Source organism: Sphaerodactylus townsendi, linkage group LG04 (genome assembly GCF_021028975.2).
Source record: "Sphaerodactylus townsendi isolate TG3544 linkage group LG04, MPM_Stown_v2.3, whole genome shotgun sequence".
NCBI classification, from domain to species: Eukaryota; Metazoa; Chordata; class Lepidosauria; order Squamata; family Sphaerodactylidae; genus Sphaerodactylus; species Sphaerodactylus townsendi.
The window spans coordinates 113,959,292-113,982,084 of NC_059428.1; positions in this window are offsets into that span (position 1 = coordinate 113,959,292).

Genomic DNA, 22,793 nt, shown 5'->3' on the forward strand with positions numbered 1-22,793 from the left:
ATGCACCTGCTCTTAACCACTACGCCACATTGAAAGTGATGCTGTTTTAGGGTGGGGGATAATCCACCCGAAAACAGCATCACTTTCAATGTTGTTTAACTAGGGACCCCAGATTCTCCCTTTAAGGTGGATTTAAAAGGAGAATTTGGGCTCTCTAGTTTAAACACCATTGAAAGTGATACTGTTTGGGGGTGGATTCCAGCATCACAGAGGCTGCTGGGGGGGTGTGTGTGTGCAAAACTCAGAAAACTCCCTCTATGCCTCTGCCCAGAGGGGAGGGGCAGGGGAGTCTGCCATCCCCGACCTCGGAGAGCTGCTTTTATAAGCGCTAGGCCAGGAGCAGGGCTTGGGGAGGCGTGGCCATGCCCTAGGGGCGGGTGGGGTGTGGCCCCACCCCTGACCCCCCCCCATAAAAAATCTATACCTACATCCCTGGAAACCAGGATAATACATACTGGGATGTTTCTTTCTTGGTTTCTCCCACCATACAGCAGCCTGGCAGCACATTCAGGCCAGGATGAAGAACTCCAGGTGATTCTGCATGGCCCACGGTTTGCTTTCATTTTCCTCACCGACATTGCCGTGCATGTGTGAACTGTCCTGTTTTTTTGCCATTCTGATCAGCTGCAGCCAGCAAGGTGGGAAAAATAAACCAGTCTGTCTTCCACTGTGTTTGCCTGGGAGCAGGAGTGGCATGGCTTTTTTAAAAGAACCCCCAATTTCATCGTTTTTTGAAAGGCGCAGAATAAGGAAAATCTCATGGGGCAGGTCGAGTTAGGCCCAGAAGCCATGCGGAAATCATGGCCGAACCGGGATGATTCACCTTCTTATCCCAGGATATATTGTCCATGGGGAAAATGCCAATGAGGGACATATACATAGCGTTGCAAGATGTTGTTGGCCGCAAGAAGGGAAATTCTTGGATATTTGGAGGCAGAACTTGGAAGGGTAAAGTTTGGGGAGGAAACCAGATGTGATTTCATATAGCCCACCCTCCAAAAATACTGGAGATAAAGTGTAATTATTGGGGTGTCTCCAGGCCCCACCTGAAGGCTGGCAACCTTACTGGAAAATGGCAGCCCGAATGCAGGAAAAAACAATCTCATATGATGGTCATTCATCTCCTGTAGATGTATAGATAGGTCTTTCATGGCCTAAGGCCCACTCTGCATGGTACATGACACCGGTGCAGCCCTGGGGCCATTCTTACACTTGTGTGTGGGCATCCTGGGAGCTGCCGTGGCCACACATCTGCATGGAGGCTCACCACTTTTTTTTTAAAAAAAAACACTTACCTCCTCTTCCCTGTGTAGATTTGTTGGGCCAAGGGGAGATGCCTCCATGGCCCTGGCAACTCCCCAGGGGTCAGTGGGCAGGAGGCATGTTCCCTCAGCCCAACAGACCTATGCAGGGAAGAGGGATAAGTTTTTTTTTCAATAGTGGCGCACGGAAAAGCAGCAATGGGCACCCGGTGTCCTTCGCTCGGCACTGGCTGCATGTCACTGTTTTTCAAAAGACTTGCTAAACTAGTGAGTCAGAAAAACACCATTGTGGGGGGAGTATGCCACTGAAGCAGTGCAAACTTCTCCCCCACAACGGCATTTTTACCGGCAGCACACTGGTCTTTATGTCCTGTGCGGAGTGGACCACTACGAAGCCAAGTTAAACTACTGACTTAACTTGTTAGCAATCTTCATTTCAAAAAATGTCATTAAATTTGCATTTTTTTTACATTTAAGTTTATCTTATCCTTATAAAGTTTTCCTGACTTATGAGAACTTGTAAGAATAAGGTGGATATATAAAATGAAAAAAAATTCTATCAGTAGTAGCCTATGAAAGTGTAGTGGTGTCAACTTTTTTGTGCTTTCATATATAGTGTAAAGCTGACTTTTATATCAAAGCAAAATATCTCACTTTGTAGTTTTCCATATGGTCCCTAGGACACTTTTAAAATAAAACAAAGACATCAGAGGGATTTGATGAGGTTAAATGCACACCGTTTTTAAACTTAATTGAGTGTTGAGCAATGTTATAGTTGATGCTGTCAGATACCTTATTTTTAGTTTGTGATAAAGTTCCCATGATATTCAGAATTTTGTGAGCATTTCCTTGTTCACTGGAGTGATGAGGAAAACAATGTAAGCTGAACAAAACAGAAGTTTAGTGGCATTTTAAAAACAAAATTTCCAGAGTATACTCTTTTGTGAGTCCAATCTTGCTTTGTCGTATACCATGGTACATTTGCCAGAATGTAAATCAAAGCCCGTATGACAAGTATCTATCTGTCCAGGAAGGAATACAGAGCAGAGCCTCCAAAACAATACTAAACATCAAATCATGTCCATGTGGACCAAAGCTGTCCCTAAGAAAGGCAATTCCAGAAATGGTTTAGAGCTTTAGTATTCAAGCATACTAGTGTCTTCAACTGGACTTGGAAGCTGACTAGAAATCTGTGATGCTGGTACAGTATTGGTATCAATCAGTATTGAAGCTGTAACATTTTTCATTGGTTTTGAACACTTCCAAGACCTTCCCTCATGGAGAGCTTCAGATAATCTAGATAGAAAGAACATGATTGTGATCATTTACCATCAGGCCATATGTTCTGCTTGGAAGCTGTTGGGAACCAGGGACTTACCTTCCAACTCACAGCATCATCCTTCTGTTCATTTCTCAGGTTTTCCATCCTGCTGTTTCTCCAAAGCCTTCTTAGTTGCTAAGTTCTGGGAAAGACTGCAGCAAAGCTGAGGTGTCACCCAAATGGACTGGAAAGCCCAGATCTTCCTGGTCCCATCCACTTTAACACCATTTCTCTATCACAATGCCCCAGCCATTCCTCCACCACCACTGGAGGGTTTCTGGAATAAAATTTGTCAGTTGATATTTTGTTACAGTATTATAATATTATAACAACCTATCATATTCTGTTAATTCCTTCCTTCCTTCCTTCCTTCCTTCCTTCCTTCCTTCCTTCCTTCCTTCCTTCCTTCCTTCCTTCCTTCCTTCCTTCCTTCCTTCCTTCCATCCTTCCATCCTTCCTTCCATCCTTCCATCCTTCCATCCTTCCATCCTTCCATCCTTCCTTCCATCCATCTAGCCCTTTGTGGAGATATGCCTTTCCCTGGTATTTCCTCAAGGAAAGTGGCTAGAAACCTAATTCAAAAAATAAAGTTGAAATTCAGATAATATGATAGGTAGGTTGCTATAACATCACAACCCTATAACAATATGTCAACCTCTGATGAGAGGAGAAAACAAAAACAAAACCTAGCTTCCTCCACAGTATGGGAGAAAAGCCATTGCAGGAGCATGCTAGAAAAAGACAAGGAAACCTGCTATACAGAAGCCCCATGGCTCTTGAGCTGTACTAGCAATCAAACCAGTAATCGAAAAACCTCCCAAGCCCACTGTTGTGTAGAAAACACCAATGACCAGATGTGCTTAAGAATGTTAGTTCAGTTCTCCCCCCCTTTTTAAAAAAATAGCAGCAACCGAATCACCGGGTGCAGCCACTGCGGCTATGGTGAGCAAGGAGGCAATAAGGGTGCTTGCAAAAGGCATTGCTTGAGACCAAGCATGCACAAGCTTTGCAGCGATTGGCTCCAGGCCTAAATGGCGGGAGGAGCCAAAGTATAAGAAGGTGCCACACCCTGAGCTCGGCCTTCTTGGCAGCCGAGACTCAGCAGCGGCATGGCTTACCCACCCTCCCTATTTGGTTTACGTTTTTGATTTAGTATTGTGTAAAATCTTGTCGCAGCCCGGCGGTTGGCGATGGGATCGCAACGTCTGGGGAGAAGCAGAGCCATCCGGCTGGTCTTCTCCCATGCTTGTGCCCTACAGAAGGGCCAGGAGGTGTGGCAGGCCGGTAGGCAAGCCGGTAGGCTTAGCCGGTGCCCGACACCCCATGGAGTGGGGTTGGGTCGGGCTGGTAGGCGGCTGGTAGGCTTAGCCGGTGCCCGACACCCCAGCAAGCTTGGGGAGGATGGTGGGTTGGTAGGCGGCCGCTAGGCTTAGCCGGTGCCCGCCTCCTCAGCAATTGCAGGAAGGGTTGAGCTGGGGGTTCGCCCCTGGGGCTCCCGGCTTCCTGCGGTGGTTCCCAATGGAGGATGTTGCGACCCATCTGCTGCCCAGCTTCTCTTGTATATAGTGTATATAGTTATATATAATTATGTTAATAATTAATAAATTGGGCTGTGGCCCAATCCATTTTTCCAAGCCTGTCGTGGTTGTGTGGTCATTTGCTGGAGGAAGTCTCACCATCTGCACGCAAAAGAAATTATAATGGTCAGTTAGCTAACATACCTCCTACAAAAGGACAGGCTTATGTGGGGGAAATGAATACAATATGCAGAGGGGGAAAGAGCCTTCAGTAATGTATAATGGGCTCTGGTTAGTGATTCAGTCTGTGCTCCTTAGTATGAAAATGGATATGTCACAAGTGCTCCAGAGAGCCCCTATTTTCATCAGTGAAACATTGAAGAGTATGTTACAAGTTATAGGGATGCCTGCTATGTGTAACATCTTATTTATCTGAATAATACATACTGCATCCCTCATATCAGTGTAAATCTCTGTAATCAGGGAAGCCTTTTGAATGCCATCCAAGCTTTTGTACTCAAAGAGCTTGTGCTGCAAACAGAAGCTGGTATATAACTAAATGCTATCCAAGGCTCAATATAGCCATTCAAGTATCAGCTTTTCCCACCAACAAGCTATTATTTGGAAAGCCCTTGGATTCTCTGCTTTTTTAGTAGTTATGATTTAATCCATCAGCCACTGACCTCCAACTAAGCCTTCAACCTAACAAGTCGATGCACAAACTAAACCTGCATGCAATGTAAATCCCTAATATTCTCATCTGCGACCAAATGCAAGCTGAGAGAGGTATTGATCATGTAATTCGTTCTGCTGTTTCTGCATGAAAGATCACTAAAAATGCTGGAACCCTAATGGCACACCTGATACCACATCAGTAATGGTAGCAAAAAAATTAGATTCCCTTCCTTGACAACTGTTAAATGAAAGAATCCCAAGACAGTCCGCTAAGAACAAACTGAATGCCAAAGTCATGATCTGGGAACTAGCATGCTTGGCCAATCTTAGCATTTGTACAATTGGTCCCAACTGGCATTCTGCCCACTCTACAGTGCTGCAAGATGAATTCAGAGTCTCCAGAGATGCTGGATTTTTCCAGGCTAGATCACGTAAGGCTTGAATAAACTGGACAGTAGCAGCTATAGAGAGGATTTGCACATTAAAAATAACATACACTTTAGCTCTCTGTAGACTGTATCACTTCAAACTTCGGGTAGGAAAATGTAAATCTGAATACACCTGTCTATTTTCCATGTAAACAATTCTGGAGAAGGAGGAATCACAGATCAATAGACCAATTCAGATGTTTTCATTTGTCTTATACTAGCAAAGGATATGATTATTCTATGCTTTGTTTTTTTAGCGTAATTCAGATGTTATCTGCATGTGCCTGTAACATCGGCTTATACAATCTGTCGGCCATGCACACTCTTGTCTTCTTTCGCTTAATTTTTTTTTTGCTTTCATTTTGGGCATTATGTCTAAACTGCAAACAACATGATTTATTCCCACAAATTAGGATTCCAACAATTTCAAATCAGAGTTTGCTGATTTTGTATTCTTTATGCTCATCTGGCATAAAAGAATGTTTAATTAAATGTTTAATGAAGCCACTGACATGATTTTATAAGAAAAATCCCTGTTATTAAAAGAACATGTTTGTGTTATAAAGGTAATGATGGGTGGGAAAGTGGCATAAAGATCTTTTGAATAAATAATATGTATATTTTTTTAAAAAATGGAAGAAACTACCAGATCGGGAATAAACATTCTAGCATAGGTCTTGTCCTTGGTTTGTTAGAGCTCTATATGCAGAGATTTTTTTATGAGATGGAATATTCCAGCATGCAATGTTTTTTGCATAGTCAAGGAATACAAGATATAGGATTTTTTCTGAATATACAGAGAAATTTCTAGTCATTACCATAAATAACAAATAAAGTGCATGTTTTCACAGTTGCTAATGCTAGGCATGAATACTGTAAGATGACTATACTTGGTGTGCCCCCACCCCCCACATTTAATTATAGGTATGTAATTTCAATGAAACAGGCAAATGTAGAAAAAGGGAAATTGCTTTTGACATTGTACAGTACTTAAACGGATGCATAAAAATAGTAATTATAATATTCTGTCTTACAGTACAAATTTCTCTATATGAGAAATCACTGTTTGCTCTCCCAAGTGGGAAATGGAATTAGTGTGGGAAATTAGTCTGTTCTTCTAAGACAGCAGTGATAACTTGTTTACTTCTTTCTTCACTATTCTGAAGCAGTTTGTGACAATAAGAGATGTCACTGGGAATTAAATGGGAGCTACAGGTTTGGGGAATCATAAATCACTATAATGTAGCTTTACAAAGGGTTTTTTGTTCTTCGCTTTTGATGGACTTTCAAAGAGAAGAAATAAAGAGACTTGCTCAGGGAAGAAAAACCTGGTGTGATCTAAGTTGACAGCCATAAAAAAGCAATAGTTTACATATGTCCAATATAGATGTCACTTGGTGGGACAGTGGAGAATAGGGTTGAACTCATCCACTAGCAATCTTTGAGAGCTTTTTATGGATAGAAACTGGGGAGGGGAGTGCCACAAACACTGTAATATCATTTCTGGTTGAGTGACCCAATGTGATGACATAGTGATAGTAATGCTGTAATAATTCCCTGAATATCTGGCCCTTTCCGCACAGGCATAATACAGCGGCCCATGGATGGCAAAAACGCTGTCCCTGGGTTGCTGTTTGCACAGGAGGTGCTGCTGCATTGCAGCAGTGATGTCATGGCCACGTGGGAGCAACGTGAAGCCGCCCCTGTTAACCTCGCTAAATAAGTGAGGTTTTTCCAAAGCACCGTCTTCCCGTCGGCACTGACGGGAAGATTCTGCTTTCTCCCCTCCACTCACTGTCCCATCCACCATCAGAGCTGTAGAGCCCCGCCCACACTGCCCTCCGACCCCTGGAGGTCAGAGGGCATTGTGGGCAGGTCCCTGCAGCCCTTCAGAGCGACACTGGATGGGACAGTGAGTGGAGGGTGGTGACCGGAGGCAGCTCCATATGGAGCCGCGTCTCTGGCTGAGGGGAAAGTCAGGGCCGCTATGTTCCCCGAGCCTCCACTGGCATGAATCATGCTGGTGGAGGTGCATTTCTGCCGGTGTGTGGAAAGGGCCTCTGTGGCAAATACAATAGAGAAATTCCTAGAGCATCACAGATTCTGTGATGTCACTGGCAGCTACTCAACCAAAAGTGGCACCATGCTGTTTTTAACATCCGCCCCCATTCCCCCCCCTACTGCTCTGTGGACTGAGATCAGGAGTTGGAGTGCAGGGACAGGAGGCAGCTTGCTGGGGTATGCATCACAGCAACCCTAGTGCAAGATCAGTGAGCATGCTTAAGGTTTATTACCCCCTTTTCTTTATGGAGTTGCAGCTGAAAATATCTTATCTCTGTGAAAATCAAGGTGACATTTTCAGTCCTCCCCCCCTCTTATGTATATCAGGGGCACAGTGTACTTTATGTGTACTTACAAATACACATATAAACACAACTAGCTAATGTATTGTTGAATGATCCTCTGAAGATACCAGCCACAGATGCAGGCAAAACATCAGGAGGGAATGCTACCAGAACATGGCCATACAGCCCAGAAACCACACAACACCACAACTAGCTAAGTTTGTGTATATATATCTTTATCTGGAAGAGTAACCAAGCATGCCAGTAGCCATTCTTGAACCTTTTTGGCAACTGGGCTGTACACATTAGATAATTTAGACCGTACATGGACCTAGCAGGTTTAAAGCAGATTTGCACTTCAGTAGTCAATAAGCTTTGAGGTCAATAATTGTGGAATGGTGTAATTCTGCTTAAAATTGATTTATAAGCATTTTCATCCCAATCCATCTTGAACCCAGTGCACATGGAAAGAGATTTCCACACACGGTCAGCTGCAACATCTGCAAACCACTGTTGTACATGCAGTTCCCCATATTTTAAAAAGTCCTATGTGCATATTCAGGTTTTGCCACCTTGGTTTATATCAGGTTTTCAACAGTGGTACTGATAACTTCAGAAATGAGAATAGGGGCTAAATTCAGGTCCAGAGACCCAAACAGTCTGTCTCTAATAATCTGGAAATGTTTGCAGGAAGCCCTGATGTTTGGATGCTATTTCTGATTGTCAAGATTTGTATATGCACTGGCCTACTGCTATTAAATTGAATAGTAGACAATTCAAATTTTGTGCATTCAAACTTTCTAAGTTTCCTGAGTCTCAGTTTGAAGATCACATCATTCTGCCACAACTGAACATTCGCATTGTTGATAGCTCTCACAGTCCCACTCCTAATATATACAATGAAGGTTGTCAGTCAAACTTGATTATTGACAGGCTTTGCCAAAAAAAATATGTAGCTAGCAGACAATGACTTGGGAATCATTTCTCATGTTCATTTATAGTCTTCCTCATGCAGACTGCAAGACAGATGGCTTCAAGTAGGAGTGAGAGCACACAATAAATTGCAAAAAAAAGAAGAAGAAAACCCTAACATCCAGCTCTTAAAATGAACTTTGGCTTCTACCAAAAGTCACCTATTATTTTTAATGAAGCAATTCATAAAACTTTTATTGACATAAAATAGAGCTGATAGAAGGGAAGGTGCAGGCAGGGGAGCTGTTTTACCTGATTCATTTAGCACTGAATTGAGTACTTAGAATTGTTTGTCAAACAGTTGGCAATTAATCTAAAATACCGATGGCCATATATTTACCCTGGATGTTCCATGTGATTCATGAGCATCTCCTCAGCCAACTTTTTTGAATTTTCACCATCTTTTCTCAAAAGTGAAAGGAAACTTTAAAGATGTAAAGATAAAGTTTTGTTTTTCAGAGCCTTGGGAATGTCAGGGAGTCAAGCTGGTCCTAGCCAGAAATCTACCCTTTCTATAGGGTACCCTTCACTTGAAAAGACAGGCTCTGATGTCCCAAATTTTACCCACAACATTGTGTTCAAAACAGTCATCATGCGTACCAGTGTGATATGTCTTATTTGGTAAGTGGTTTGTCAGGGTTGGCAATCATGACTAAGTAGGTAAATGAACCAGCAGGCCTGAGTTGGTGAGTCAACTTGTTCTGAGCTGAACCTGAGGAGAAAGATAGATAGCAATGTAACTGGACATCTAGATTTCTGCAAATCCAAGCTTCATTTTTTTAACATTTATTAAGTGAAAAGTACTCAATTTGGATCAGGACCATGGATCGTGGAGAGAATGGGTCTAATAGTGCCATCCTATACAGAATTATGCCTAAAATTATTCCTAAGTCCATTGATTTCAAATGGTGCTGATTTTGATTTTCAAAAGCACGCATCTCGAAAATTTTGTCGGTCTCTAAAGTGCTTCTGAACTCAGACACTGCAATATAGAGGTTTAAACCAAACTGTTGATGGATCTGTACTTTCAGGTTTCTCTATGAAACTCAATATCTGCCAGATAAATGAAACTGAAGCAAATTAAGGTCCCACGGTTTCCCCTTCCTAATACAGGTCATAGGAGAATCTTGGCTGCGTACTCTGACAGATAACTCATTTGCACATGACACCATGGTCTATTTCAGGTCATACACTGTAAATTACTTAGTATGATGTAGCTTGTAGCTTGTAGGAGATTACATAGTCAGTAAAGATCACAGTCTGCCAAACTCTTTTTTTGAAGCTATTCCTTTAAACGCCACTTATCCACAGTAGGACAAGAACACAGTAACATTCCGCAAAGCTAAGAGGCTGATAGAAGTTAGCCTTAAAAATAAAGCCAAATTAAAAATAGATAAAAAGACTTTCTTCCCTCTGAAGACATCTCCTCCCCCCTTCAGCTTTGTACTTTTTGATAATATTCTTAATGTCACAGATGTTAATCACACTTCTTTTTCTTTTGTGGTTCCAAGACAGACACTATAAATCACATAAGGTACATTAATGCAAAGACTGGGTCAAGTGGATATAATAAATCAGCTTCAAAAGACCTTTAGTCTTTCCAATTCCCCACATTTGTTCTATGGATTTAATTAGATTGATTGAAGCTTTAAAGTGTAATCTTGTGCAAGCTAATTTTGGCTTTTGTTGGACTGTCACTCGCAGGGGTTTATAAGATACACATTTCTAGAAATGTTAAAGTATTCAGGAGGACAATTAGCTGATATTTGAAGGCAGATGGATATCACCCTTATTGTTGCTGGATTCCTTCCTGCTTGAGCAAGATACAAAACAAACCTCAATTTCTTTTCTCCAACTAAGGGTACGATAGTGGTCCTTTTCAAAAGACCAGTGAATGGACTGAGAACTAGGGCTTGGCTTTTTCCCTCTATTTCTGTTGCTGAACTCTACTCATCTGTCTGATACTCTAGTCCTTCACAGATGTTGCAGTTCTGTATACCAGGAGCTTACCAAGTTCATTTTTTTATTTGACAAAACTTATATCCCACCTTTCTGCCCTCATAATGATCACCAAGGTGGCTAATGAATTAAAGCATAAATAATAAAATAATGTATTGTCAATGGCCGTGTTCTAGCAGCATTCTCTCCTGACATTTCGCCTGCATTTGTGGCTGGTATCTTCAGAGGATCTGATAGTAGGAAAGCAAAGCAAATGGAGTATAAATACCTGTGAGTAACAATGAAGATGGCAAGGTCAATAGACGAGGGCATCTGGATAGAAGTAGCCTGGCATGCGAGTCACAATGAAGTATGTAGCATTTGAGTAACAGTGAAGATAGCAAGACAGTCAAGACAGTGACTAATCAGCTCTACACAAACACAGGATGATTATAGACAATAAACAATCAAAGGGAACAAAGGTCGGGCTATTTCTATTCAGATGCCCTCATAGGTATATAAACTCCACTTGCTTTCCTTTCCTACTATCAGATCCTCTGAAGATGAATTGCATATTACAGAATGCCCAGGTTGGTTATGGGTTAACCATCTTTTGTAACAGACATGAGTTATGGGTTCTCCTCAAGTCCCATGTGTGTGGTGCACAACTGAGATTGGGACTGAGTTCAACATGAAATGAGGGCTTCATCCTTCCCACTTGTGTCACTTTACTGACACAAAATGCTCCCAGGGACTGCAACTTGGCAGACTGATTACAAATTGTAATTGGTGAGACTAGAGCCACTTCTGCACAGCAAATGTATAATGGGTTGCAGTCGGGATAACCTATTTTCCTATTTTCACATTCACATGCATCTGTGCAGGTAGTGATTGGAGCCCACAGAAACAATCTGGGTTGCTGTCGCACCTTTGCACAGACGCGTCTCTTTTGTTTCATTTACTTCCCACCGATGCGTAGCTATGCAGGCATGCACAAATTAATCCCACAGTCATGCTGATGTCTCATGATATGACCACCTGCATAGCTAAGCAGATGTGAACTGCAATTTTTTTAAAGGAAAATGGAGGTGAATAAAGCGCCTCCTGCCCAGGTGTTTGCTTGCGAGCTGCTGCAACCTGGGATTTCTTAAAAGTCTCGCTAATAGCGTGATTCTCAAAAAACCCGGTTTGAAGGTAGGGATGGCAGACTCGTGTTAGAGGCAGGATCAGGGCGAAGTCTTCCCCCCCCCCAAAAAATGTTTTTTTAACCATCCTACATGCATGTTTATTGGCCCATACGGAAAGGGCCTTGCAGTTAGTTGCTGTTAGTTGCTTTCTAAGCACCTTGACTTCAATTGATTTGCAAGGGTGTAACTGTGTTTAGGATTGCACTGTGTGACAGATAATTCCATAATTTGAAAAAAAAAACATTTTTCCCTTCCCACGCAGAGTGATAGTTTCTCTTGATTAATTTTCTCCCACAATTTCTTCAGTATTTCACAAAAAGCACATATATTGAGGATTTGCTAATATATTCATTTATTTAAATATACTCAATTGATTCAATGATGGATCAGTTAAAAGGCAAATAATTGAGCAGATTTTTTTTAAAAGCACTTGACAGCTCTGATAGAAACAAGATCATATGGTGTATTAGATGTCTTGGTGATTAGTACGTTCCTATAATTAATTTTTATGCAAACATGTCACAGTTCATTTCTGAGCAAAATATGGCATCAACCTAACCAAATTGGAATATTTTAGAATCTTTTAGCTATTCGTAGCTGAAAAGAATTCATGATGCATGCTAGATGGCTTGGGCCCATATGTTGCTTCTTTTGTCTCTTGCTTCCCCTTTGGAGACAGAGTTATATTTAAAAATAAATGTGAGAAAACAATGTAATAAAGTTACAACTGCTCATGCAGTAATTATGATGTTTTCAAGAAAAAAATGCTGTTCCTTTTGAGGCAGTTTGACACCTTTGTAATGAATGTGAAGAAACAACAAATGTTATAATTAGGAGGTTTCTCTGCATGATTTAATTTAGACTATTTAGGTGGCCTTTTAAAAACCTCTCTCTCTCTCTCTCTCTCTCTCTCTCTCTCTCTGTAAGGATAATGCAGTTGGGTTGCATGTAGCAGTGCCAAATGAATACCCTTTAAGGCAAAATAATAGGTTTTCTACTGATTCAACAAGTATGATATAAGCCAAGGGTAGCCAACATGACACCTGGGGCACATGTCACCCACTAATATTTTCCTTGGCGCCTAGTGAGCTTTTCAGAGAGTATGTGGAGCCATTGTAAGACAGGACTTCTTATCTGCTGCCTTCATTCAAATTAAAAGGTTTCCCTTGGAGGAACAGGAAGAGTGATAAGTACCCCAGGTCTCCTTAGTCAGAGCATTATCCTATTCCCCCCACAGGCCTTCCTTTTTTCCAGGAGGTATAAAGTGTAGCTGGCCAAGTCTCTGTTTTAGCCAAAAACTTTCTGCTTACCTCATTTTCCTACTAGTGCTTCCAAGACTGGTTGGAGAAATATAAAGGAGAAAGGCGTGGTGGTATACCAGTTCATGATGTGACTTGCAGTGAAAACTGGATGAAGAGAAGAAGAAGAGTTTGGATTTGTATCCCCCCTTTCTCTCCTGTAGGAGACTCAAAGAGGCTTACAATCTCCTTTCCCCCCCTCACAACAAACACCCTGTGAGGTGGGTGGAGCTGAGAGAGCTCCAAGGAGCTGCGACTAGCCCAAGGTCACCCAGCTAGCGTGTGTGGGGGTGTACAGGCTAATCTGAATTCCCCAGATAAGCCTCCACAGCTCAGGCGGCAGACCTGGGAATCAAACCCGGTTCCTCCAGATTAGATACACGAGCTCTTAACCTCCTACGCCACTGCTGCTATTATGTGATATCATAATGTCAGGGGAGACATTGAAGGATTCAATAGAAGTAAAGACTAGGACTAAGATTTTTCCCCTTGTACTTTGAGAGGAAAAAATCTTACTTAATGGTTTTTGGAAACAAAAAAGACTGAAATGGATATGACATGAAGTGGCAAAGGAGAAGTGGGCAGAGTCACAGGACAGCAGTGACAATTGAGAGTCATATAGCCAAAAGCTATATGGGGAATGCTGGTGGGGAACTAGGGGCACAAAATTGAGCCAAAGTTAGCTTTAGGCCTGAGAAGCTGAAATCATACCTCATTCAGCAAATGTATTTTAATCTATTTTACTTTTATTGGAGTTCTGTAATGAAGTCATTAGGTGTACATGGAAATTACAACAGACCTCTGACTTAACTGATACCATTGGTTGTGCTTTTTGGCTGTTTAGAAAGCTCTCCATGACTGGAAACTTTTCAAAACTACAAGCAGGCTGACACAATGTTTGTCTATCATGAGGCACTGGTATGTCTTAACTTCTCTCTTCCCCAATCTTCTAATATTTCTCTGGTTGTCCCCATTTTATTTTCCACTGTAATTCCTTCTCATTTTTACCCTGGTTGGGGGAGTTAAAGATACTTAATAGTAGAATGGACAACCTCTGTTCATATTTTGAAGGGGTGTGTGTTGTTGTTGTTGACAAGTTAATATTTCCCAAGAAGATATCAAAGTATTGAAAGGGTGAGCCATGCTGGTGGAATTTCTAGAAGCATCTCTCTGATCAAAGTGGGCAATAAAATATTGGGCTAGAGAGAGCTCTAGTGTAATTCAATAAGATTCTAAATGTGAACCAGCTGTGTTTCTGCACTCCTACATTCCGGCTGGGTGACCTTGGGTTAGTCACAGTTTTTTGGAACTACTGTTGGGATTACTGTTCTTTTTTGCCACAATCGGTCAACTTCAATTTGTAGGTCCTTGTATTTTGTGATCTTTTGCCGCTCTTTGTCCTCTACCCGGCTGTCAACTGGTCCTACAATATCTATGATCCAAACATGTTTTTTTCTCTTATTTCTGGGGCGTTATGTGCCAGGTGTTTGTCTGTCCGTATTCAAAAGTTCCAGAGTATTTTTGCTTCTTCATTTTCTGTGGTTTTCTCTGGCTTGTGCTTGTACTAGGACTAGGTGTTGCTACAGGGCAAGCCATACTTTTTGCAAAGGTTCCAGTGCACCATTGCTGCTAGCCTATTGTGATGTTTGATATAGTCAGTTCGGGATATTTTCTTGCAACAGCAGATGATGTGTTCTTCATCTTCATCTTCATCATCATCATCATTATTATTAAAGGGTCAAGGCATGTGTTATCCTAACCTCATTTTTTAAAATGCATTTCAGTTATCCTACTGTTTCCTCTGCATCTTTAAATATGCTGTAGATTTGTTAAAGTGTGAAGGAGCCTGCTATTTTTCAGTAATAAGTGCATGGCATTTTGTGCATGCCAAGAAATATTTTTCTTCCAATCCTCAGCCCATGATGCAAGCAACCTCTTGGATCAAGCCCTAATAAAATCTTGGTACAGCGATGGAATGCAATATGGAATCTATTTAACTAAATTGGTGTAGAAATGTTCAGCATCCTAGAAAGTCTAAAAAAGTCCCACAGGACCAATTGCCAGTATTTCAAAAACTAATGAATAAATGTAAAATGTGTACTTAAGGCCATTTAGAATGCTATCACCATTGACTTAAGAAAAAAAATAAGACCTAAGAAATAATAGGATGGGCCTGCTTTTCCTTTCTGTAGATTCAATGGCATAAATCACAAACTGTCCTGTTCCACATGTGCACACTGACAAGGCAAAAATGTCCGTGAGTAATTTCTCTGTGGAGTTTAGTGGACATACAAGGAATAGCTATTCACTGAGAGCAGCGTAGAGGGGTTGACCCACTCAATCTCTCCTAATTGCACTCTTTATTACAGACCTAGTTCAAAAAGGCTTTTATTTATTTATTCATTTTTTTCTTTGATTTATATTCTGCCCTCTCCCATAGAGCTCAGGGTGATGAACAACAACAATCATAAACAATAAAACATCAATAATAATAACATCACCATAATAACAGTCATCATAACATCACAATAACGGATAAACATCAGAAATCATAACATCACAATAATAACGTAGATAAAACAGTAATTATAACATCACAAATAGGCAATATGAATAAACATCAATAACCATAACATTATAAATGTGCACAGAATTAAACATCAATAACATCAATTATCACAACCTCATAACAAGGAACATGAATAGACAACAGTAATCATGGCATCACTAGTCAGCAGTAAAAATAACAAGAGATGGTGACTCCTCCTTTGTACACCTCTAACTGCAAAAATACATATAAAGACCCAGACTAACCCTCTAAACCAAGTACAGCAGCACTAGTGTAGCAAACCTAGCCCAATAACTAACCTAAAATACAAAAACTAATCCTACACTAAGCCTAATACAATCCACTCCTAACACTAGCTCTACAAAAAACAACTCAATAGCACAGCTAACTACCTAAGAAATACTAGCATCATAACAGGAGCCCAAACAGTCTCTGTCCCAGATGGATCTCAGTAACTGAGGCTAATGCTGCCGCTGCCATCACTGCTGCCACCATGTTCTTACTGGGGCATGCTCAGCGTCACCTGTTGAGAGGGGAACCCTCGAGCATGTTTTAGGGGGCTCTGCCACCTGTCCCCAATGCTGTCTGGGAACTCTCTTGGGCAGTGGAGATCGCCAGAAACCCCCCCTTCTTGTACAGGCATCACACAACTCCACAGGGGAGCCACTATCGCTTCATGGAAAGCTGTTTGCTGCCCATCCAGTTCTCCATCGCATGGCGGCCTGCTGCGAGTTGCAAGTCCAAACACCGGCATCCAGAGACGTCCATTGTCACCCGGGTTTGTTCAGCTGCTTGAGACACTTCAGCTGGTCGCCTCCTGGGGGCCTCAGCTGGTTGTTGCCCAGGGGCCTCTCCAACCAACCCCCCACACCGAGCACACCCCGGGGTCACCAAAGAGCCTCTCCACTCACAAGATTGAAGAATTCAGGCTGCAGACTGACACACAGGTGCAGAGAAAGGAGCCCTCAAAACTCCATGCTGGTACAAACATCAACAAAGTTCTTGGAGGTAATAAGAAAAACTCCTCCTCCTGGGTCCCAAAACTTAACTAAACTTAATTAACTACTGGAGCACTGCAACAAGCAGTCTGCTTCGGCACCATCTTGAATTGAACCCAAATATTGGTATCCAAAATTCAGGCCACCATTTTGTCCATACAGGTCCAATTTAGGTTTGCCAGCCTCCAGATGATGGCATGAGATGTCCTAGGACCGTGGTGAACCTATGCTGGAAGGGGTCCAGATGTTGCGGACTGCAATTCCCATAAGCCCCTTCTGGCAGTGCCAAAGGTATCGGCCATGCTTTGGAAGGCAGTAAACGAGTGGTCTGTATCTAGATGCAATTAACCTTCAGGATCTGGGAACCCTAACTGATCTCTAGGCAACAGAGATCAGTTTGCCAGGAGAAAATGGCCACTTTGGATGGTGAACTCTATGGCATTGTACTCCATTGAAGTCCCTCCCCCAAACCACACCCTCCTTGGGCACCATCCTCAAAATCTCCGGGTACTTTCCAACATAGAGCTGGCAACCCTACCAATAATCAATGGTCCCCAGCACAGCTTGCTTTCTTTCTTTCTTTCTTTCTTTCTTTCTTTCTTTCTTTCTTTCTTTCTTTCTTTCTTTCTTTCTTTCTTTCTTTCTTTCTTTCTTTCTTTCTTTCTTTCTTTCTTTCTTTCTTTCTTTCTTTCTTTCTTTCTTTCTTTCTTTCTTTCTTTCTTTCTTTCTTTCACCAGAAGAAAAGCTGGTTGTAGCTAACCCCATGACAATCTTGATTTCTACATTTGGCTTTTAAAGACAAATGTAGTTTCTAATAACAACATTCTTTTCACTTCTCTGTTTCAGCCAATGTAAGCGAAGCATCTGTTAACTGATCTTTTCCACTCTAAGCTATCCTGTAATTCTTTTGGGACATATGGAGATGCCTGATGTATTAATTGCTCCATGTCTTGCAGCTCTTCTGTTAAAAGATTTTTTTTTCCTGTCCTTTAATATGTTTATTGAACTGTGCTGTAGCCGGTTGTTTTTGATATCTTATACAAAATAGCTGGTTAATATAGCACCTACTGCTCTGTACTGTTTATTTCCACCTGCCCCGCCCCCGCGATGACCGCTTCTTCCTTCGGCCCTCCCGCTCCGAGGGCCCCATGGACGCGTCGACCGATGTGGAAGCGCTCACGGGAGGGGACAACTGGAGTTCCTGCGCCGGCTGCTCCGACGAGCCCGCCCCCTCTGCGCCAGCGGCCGCCGGCGCGGATGGCGCCAGGTCCCCTGATCCGCCAGGGGTCCCGAGGCTCCTGGACGACCCGCTGAGGGCTTGGGAGAGATGGAGCAGCGTGTCCGCCAAATTCCGAACCAGGCTGGAGTCGGGCGCTGGATCCCCGGCACCCGCGGGGGCCGCGGAGATGGTGCTAGGGCCCTGCGGTAGTTCGGCCATCGGAGCTGCGTCCCTTGGCAAGGAGGGCTGCCCCACGCACGCGCTCCACTTTGCCCCTACCTATTGGGGATAAGCCCATGTCCGCGGCCGCAGTCGCCCGCTCGGCCGCACCGATGCGTCCGACCACGGGACCCTCCCCCGTGGCCTCAGGCCCCGTCTGGGCCCGGACCCTACTAAGAAGGGCCCTTGCCCTGCCCGAAGGTGCCTGCTCCTTACTTTTTGCATGCTTTGGAGGCATCGCGCCCCAAGGCTTTGTCCTAGTCTGCGGCCGAGAAGTTGGGAAGAGGAAAGGAGGGATAGAGGAGAGTTGGTCAGGAAGAAAGCGGGCTCAGAAAGAACTTAGACTGAGAAAGAAAAGGCTGAGCAAGAAGGCAGAAAGGTAGGTCAAGCTGAAGCAAGAGCCGGCCATGCTAGGCTCCTTCCAGGCCTTACGCTCGACTCAGTTCTGCACACCACGCCTTTCTGAGTCTCGCCGCCGGGAAGGGCGAGATCTGGGTGAGGCGCTCCATATATATGTAGGCTCCTCCCGACTTTACCGGCCGGGAGCCAATCAATGCACCCCATTTCTGTAGCATGCCTTCAGGCCATCCTTGCAAGCCTATTTTTGCTCCTTGGCTCACCCTGGCAGCAATGGCTGCACCCGGTCATTCGGTTGCTGCTTTTTTCTATGGTGAATCTTTACGGTGAATTGATTTTCAGGATCCTGAAAATAGCAGTTGTTCCAGAAACTCCCTGAAAACCAGTAGTCACATTGGTCTCACACTTATTGGAACCTTTACTGCTGGTAGCTGTAAGACCATCATGACATGAAGGGCAATGTGGACAGCTCTGCTTTATGTTTGTAATAGGTGATCCCTGCCACACATTATCATGTAGCAAAGTAATGAGGCATGTCACAATAGGCAGCTTTTCTCATTTTGGCAATGCAACATAAGTATGTTCCACTACTCCCTGCTATTTTCCTTTAGCCACTTTTGTGTGATTGTGTAAAGTGCCATCACGTCCCAGGAAGGGGCTTTTAAGGCAAGTGATAAGCCAGAGACATACCTAAAATAAAATGTGCTTGGGGCAAGCAGCAGAACTGTATCCCATCCCATGGTGTGCTGGCTGGTGCCCCCCTCTGGCATGGTGGCTGACAGGAAAGGCAAGGTCAGGAGGGCAAGGTGGGTGTCTGGGTGGGGCCAGCCCTCCCCTGCCTCCCTCCTCTAAAATATGCTGGGGCTGCTGAGTGGCGCTGGCCATGGAGAGGGAGCCCTTAGCCAGCGTGCCTTTCATTCTTCCCCTTGAGGGGACCTGTTGCTCCATGCTGGCTGCCCAAGCCCCCTCTCCCCTGATTGCTCACATACCCAGCACCCAGGACCCACCTGGCAGGGATGATAAGTGGAGACAGGAGTAGGCAGGCCTAGGAGCAGTGGTCTCAGGCATTTCTGGCCCAATAATGGTGGTGGGACATGGGCTTAAAACACTTGGGAGGACCAGTGGCATGGTGGCAGCTGCCTATGATGGGTGTGCTTCTCTGAGCCTCAGTGAGTGGTGGGAGGGCAAGGCCTGGTGAGACCGAGGCAGGGGTGTTGACCAAAGATGAGCAATGGTGACAATGGTGGAGAGGCACAGCAGGATGGCCATGCAGGCCAGGCTGGACTCCACCTTATGGCACAGGTGACTCCAGCCTCTTTCACCTGAGCTGGCATAACAGGTGGCGCTGAGAAGTAGAGCATGGCACAGAGACTGTTGTGAGTCATGGGTCTGTAAAGAGGCCATCAGGGAGGCTGCTGGGCTGAGCACTGAAGTGGTGGTAGGCAGAGGCTGGTGGAAAGGTTGACTCCTGAGGGGAAGGAGGGATAATCCCCTTTGGGGATCGGGCGGTATAAAAATCGAAGAAATAAAAAAATAAAAAAATAAATAATGCTCCCTCTTTAGATGCATACAAGTGGCACCTGAGACGTGACCCCCTATGTTTTTCCTAGATTCGCTACTGTGAGAAGCAGAGGTGGTTTACCATTGTGTTCCTCTGCAGAGTCATCCTTGGTTGTCTCCTTTCCAAGTGCCAACCCTGCTTAGCTTCTGAGATTTCATTAGATTGGCCTATACCATGCCACCTTCCCTTCCCACCATTTGGTTGCAGCCCAGTTAACTAGTTTACAACAACTTTTTAAAATAACTGGTTAAGTTGTGTTCCTGAAGGGGGGGCACTTCAGCACTGCTTTTCACTTTGCAGTCAAACCAATTGTTCATTGTTATTTTATAATAGTTTGCACTGGCTACTGATGTGTTACCAGACTCAATTCAAAATGTTGGTGCTAACCTACAAAACACAATACAGCTTCAGTTTGGGGTACCTGACAGAGTGCATCCACCCGTATATTCCTGCCTGGGTGCTAAGATTGGAGGGGGAGACCCGCCTGATTTTCCCACTCCCTTCAGTGGTAAGGTGGTAGGGGCAACCCCGAAGACATTCTCTATGAAGGCTCCTACACTGTGGAATGCCCTCCCTCCAGAGTTTCAGCAGACATCTACTCTCTTGGAGTTTTGGGGTCTAGCAAAGACCACCCTCCTTATCCAAGTGTTCAGCTGACCCCTTCTGCTGGTAGAACCCAAGATGTCCATACACCCCTCCCTTTTTGTGGGTTGGGTAGATGCAGGAGGTTTTAGATTATATTTGGCTTTTTAGGATGGGGTTTTATTGTGTTTTTACTGTTGTTATTTTAATGTTGCATGGTTTTTATTGTAACCTGCCCTGGGATCGCAAAAGGCAATAAATGCAAATAAATAGAAATTGAAAAAAATAGAAATAATAGTGCTAAAATGATAGACAAAAATTTGGATGAAAAACAAAAAAACAGATGAGACACTTTCCCAAACAAATCATGATCAAGAAGTTTTAGGGAAAATAAAGTAATGAACTGAATTGGAAACAGAATGAAAGGAGGAACAACTAAAGGAGCAGTAGCTCTGAGAAACTTTAGTAGTGAATTGGCTGTTCACATGAGACAGCTTGCAGTTGTAATTGTATTTTTTTAATGGCACGCATCTTGTGTGAAAAAATATGTGGATACAGCAAGGACATCACTGGAACACAGTGACAGCAACAATACCTAGATTCTGTTAAAATTGAACAAATAAATTATAGGTGACACCATCTGGCTAGAATGGAGGCAATCCATGACTCCACTCATAACCGGCAGCAATGCCTCTTTGATTCCAGAGTGCTTTGCCTACAAGCATGTATATTGCATAATGTTGATATCATATTTCCTGTGTCAACTGCAAGGCAGCCCACATAAGACGACAATCCAGGAAGCCTCAAATCCAACCCTGACCAGACTAAGACCTGCTTGGTTTCACCAAAGCTGTGTGTCATAGAAAACCCAAACCAAACCCTGTTTAATTTTTTATCTTATGTTTCTTAGAAACAGAACCCCAAATACATTTCAAAATCTTTTTGGTTTACTATTTCATACAGTACTTCATATTTATGTTTATCTAAGATAGGATAGCATATATGTTTGATTTCCTCGCAATCCCTTATTATTATTATTATTATTATTATTATTATTATTATTATTATTATTATTATTATTATTATTATTATTATTATTATTATTATTATCATCATCATCATCATCATCATCATCATCATCATCATCATCATCATCATTTGCAGATGCAAATGTGATCATTTGCAGATGCAAATGTGGGATGAAATTTAAGTTGGAAGTTAAAAAAAAGTTAATAACCTGAAGACGATAAAAGGAAGTTATGTTTCAGCTCGTTCAACAAGAGGAGACAATACTGAAAACCAGAGAAGATGCTATAAACATGGAGTATTTTCTCTCAATAAAGGAGTAATCAAAGTAAGGGAATCTTAGTCCCCTCAGTCATCCCTCAGAGCTGGATTGAGGAGGAGCATTTTGTGCTGCTGTAGGAGGAAGGAAACAGGAAAGCCATACTTCATGGGCTGAAGTCCTTGCACATACAAAAATGTTAATCTGGTTCCAAGCCAAGATCTTAAAATTGTATTGCTGATCTTTTTGTTAATGTTGTCAGGGCTTCAAAAACATTTCAGATTCCTAGGAGGCAACATGAGATATTGCCATTACCCTTGCAGGAAACAGAAACAAATATTTAAATTGGGGCTGCACTTGGATACAGATTTTTTATTTTTATTTTTGGTTTGGAAATAGTGATTGCAATAAGGTAAAAACAATCCCAACAAATACTCACTTTTGTCTCCAGTCCTATTTGGTACTGTTCTTTTCTAGGTTTCTGTTGCCATTTGATCTCCTAACTAGTGCAACTTCCTTCATTTTAAATTTAATATTGGTGATCTCAGCCAGTGAAGTATCTCATAATAAACTTTATGACATCATGATACTAGGTAGCCAATCTCGGCAAGTTGGGCAGATGATGACTTCACTGACAGCACTGCTTTCTGGACTAGTCACATGGGTCCCATCTAATCAGGTAGCATAAGGTATATGGGTGAAACTGGTTACACCAGAGAGACTTCATTTCAGGAACTCAGCTGAAAGTGAGAAAAGGTCAAGGTAAGGCAGATGAACCAATTAACATTCTGCTGTTGTTGCATGGAGTAGTGAAAAATATCTACAAGCTATGATAACTGCCAACAACAACCGTTGAAAAATTAACAGGAAATAATTTTGGCTTGTGTGTCTACAAGGTGCTGTTATGGCACAGCTGACATGGACACCCAAACAAGGGGTTTTCAAGGCAAGTGGGAAGCAGAGGATTTCTACCATTGCCTGGAGAGTTTCCCACGGAGGTCTCCCTTCAAAGCACCACCCCTTCTTAGCTTCTGAGACCTGCTGAGATCAGGCTACACTT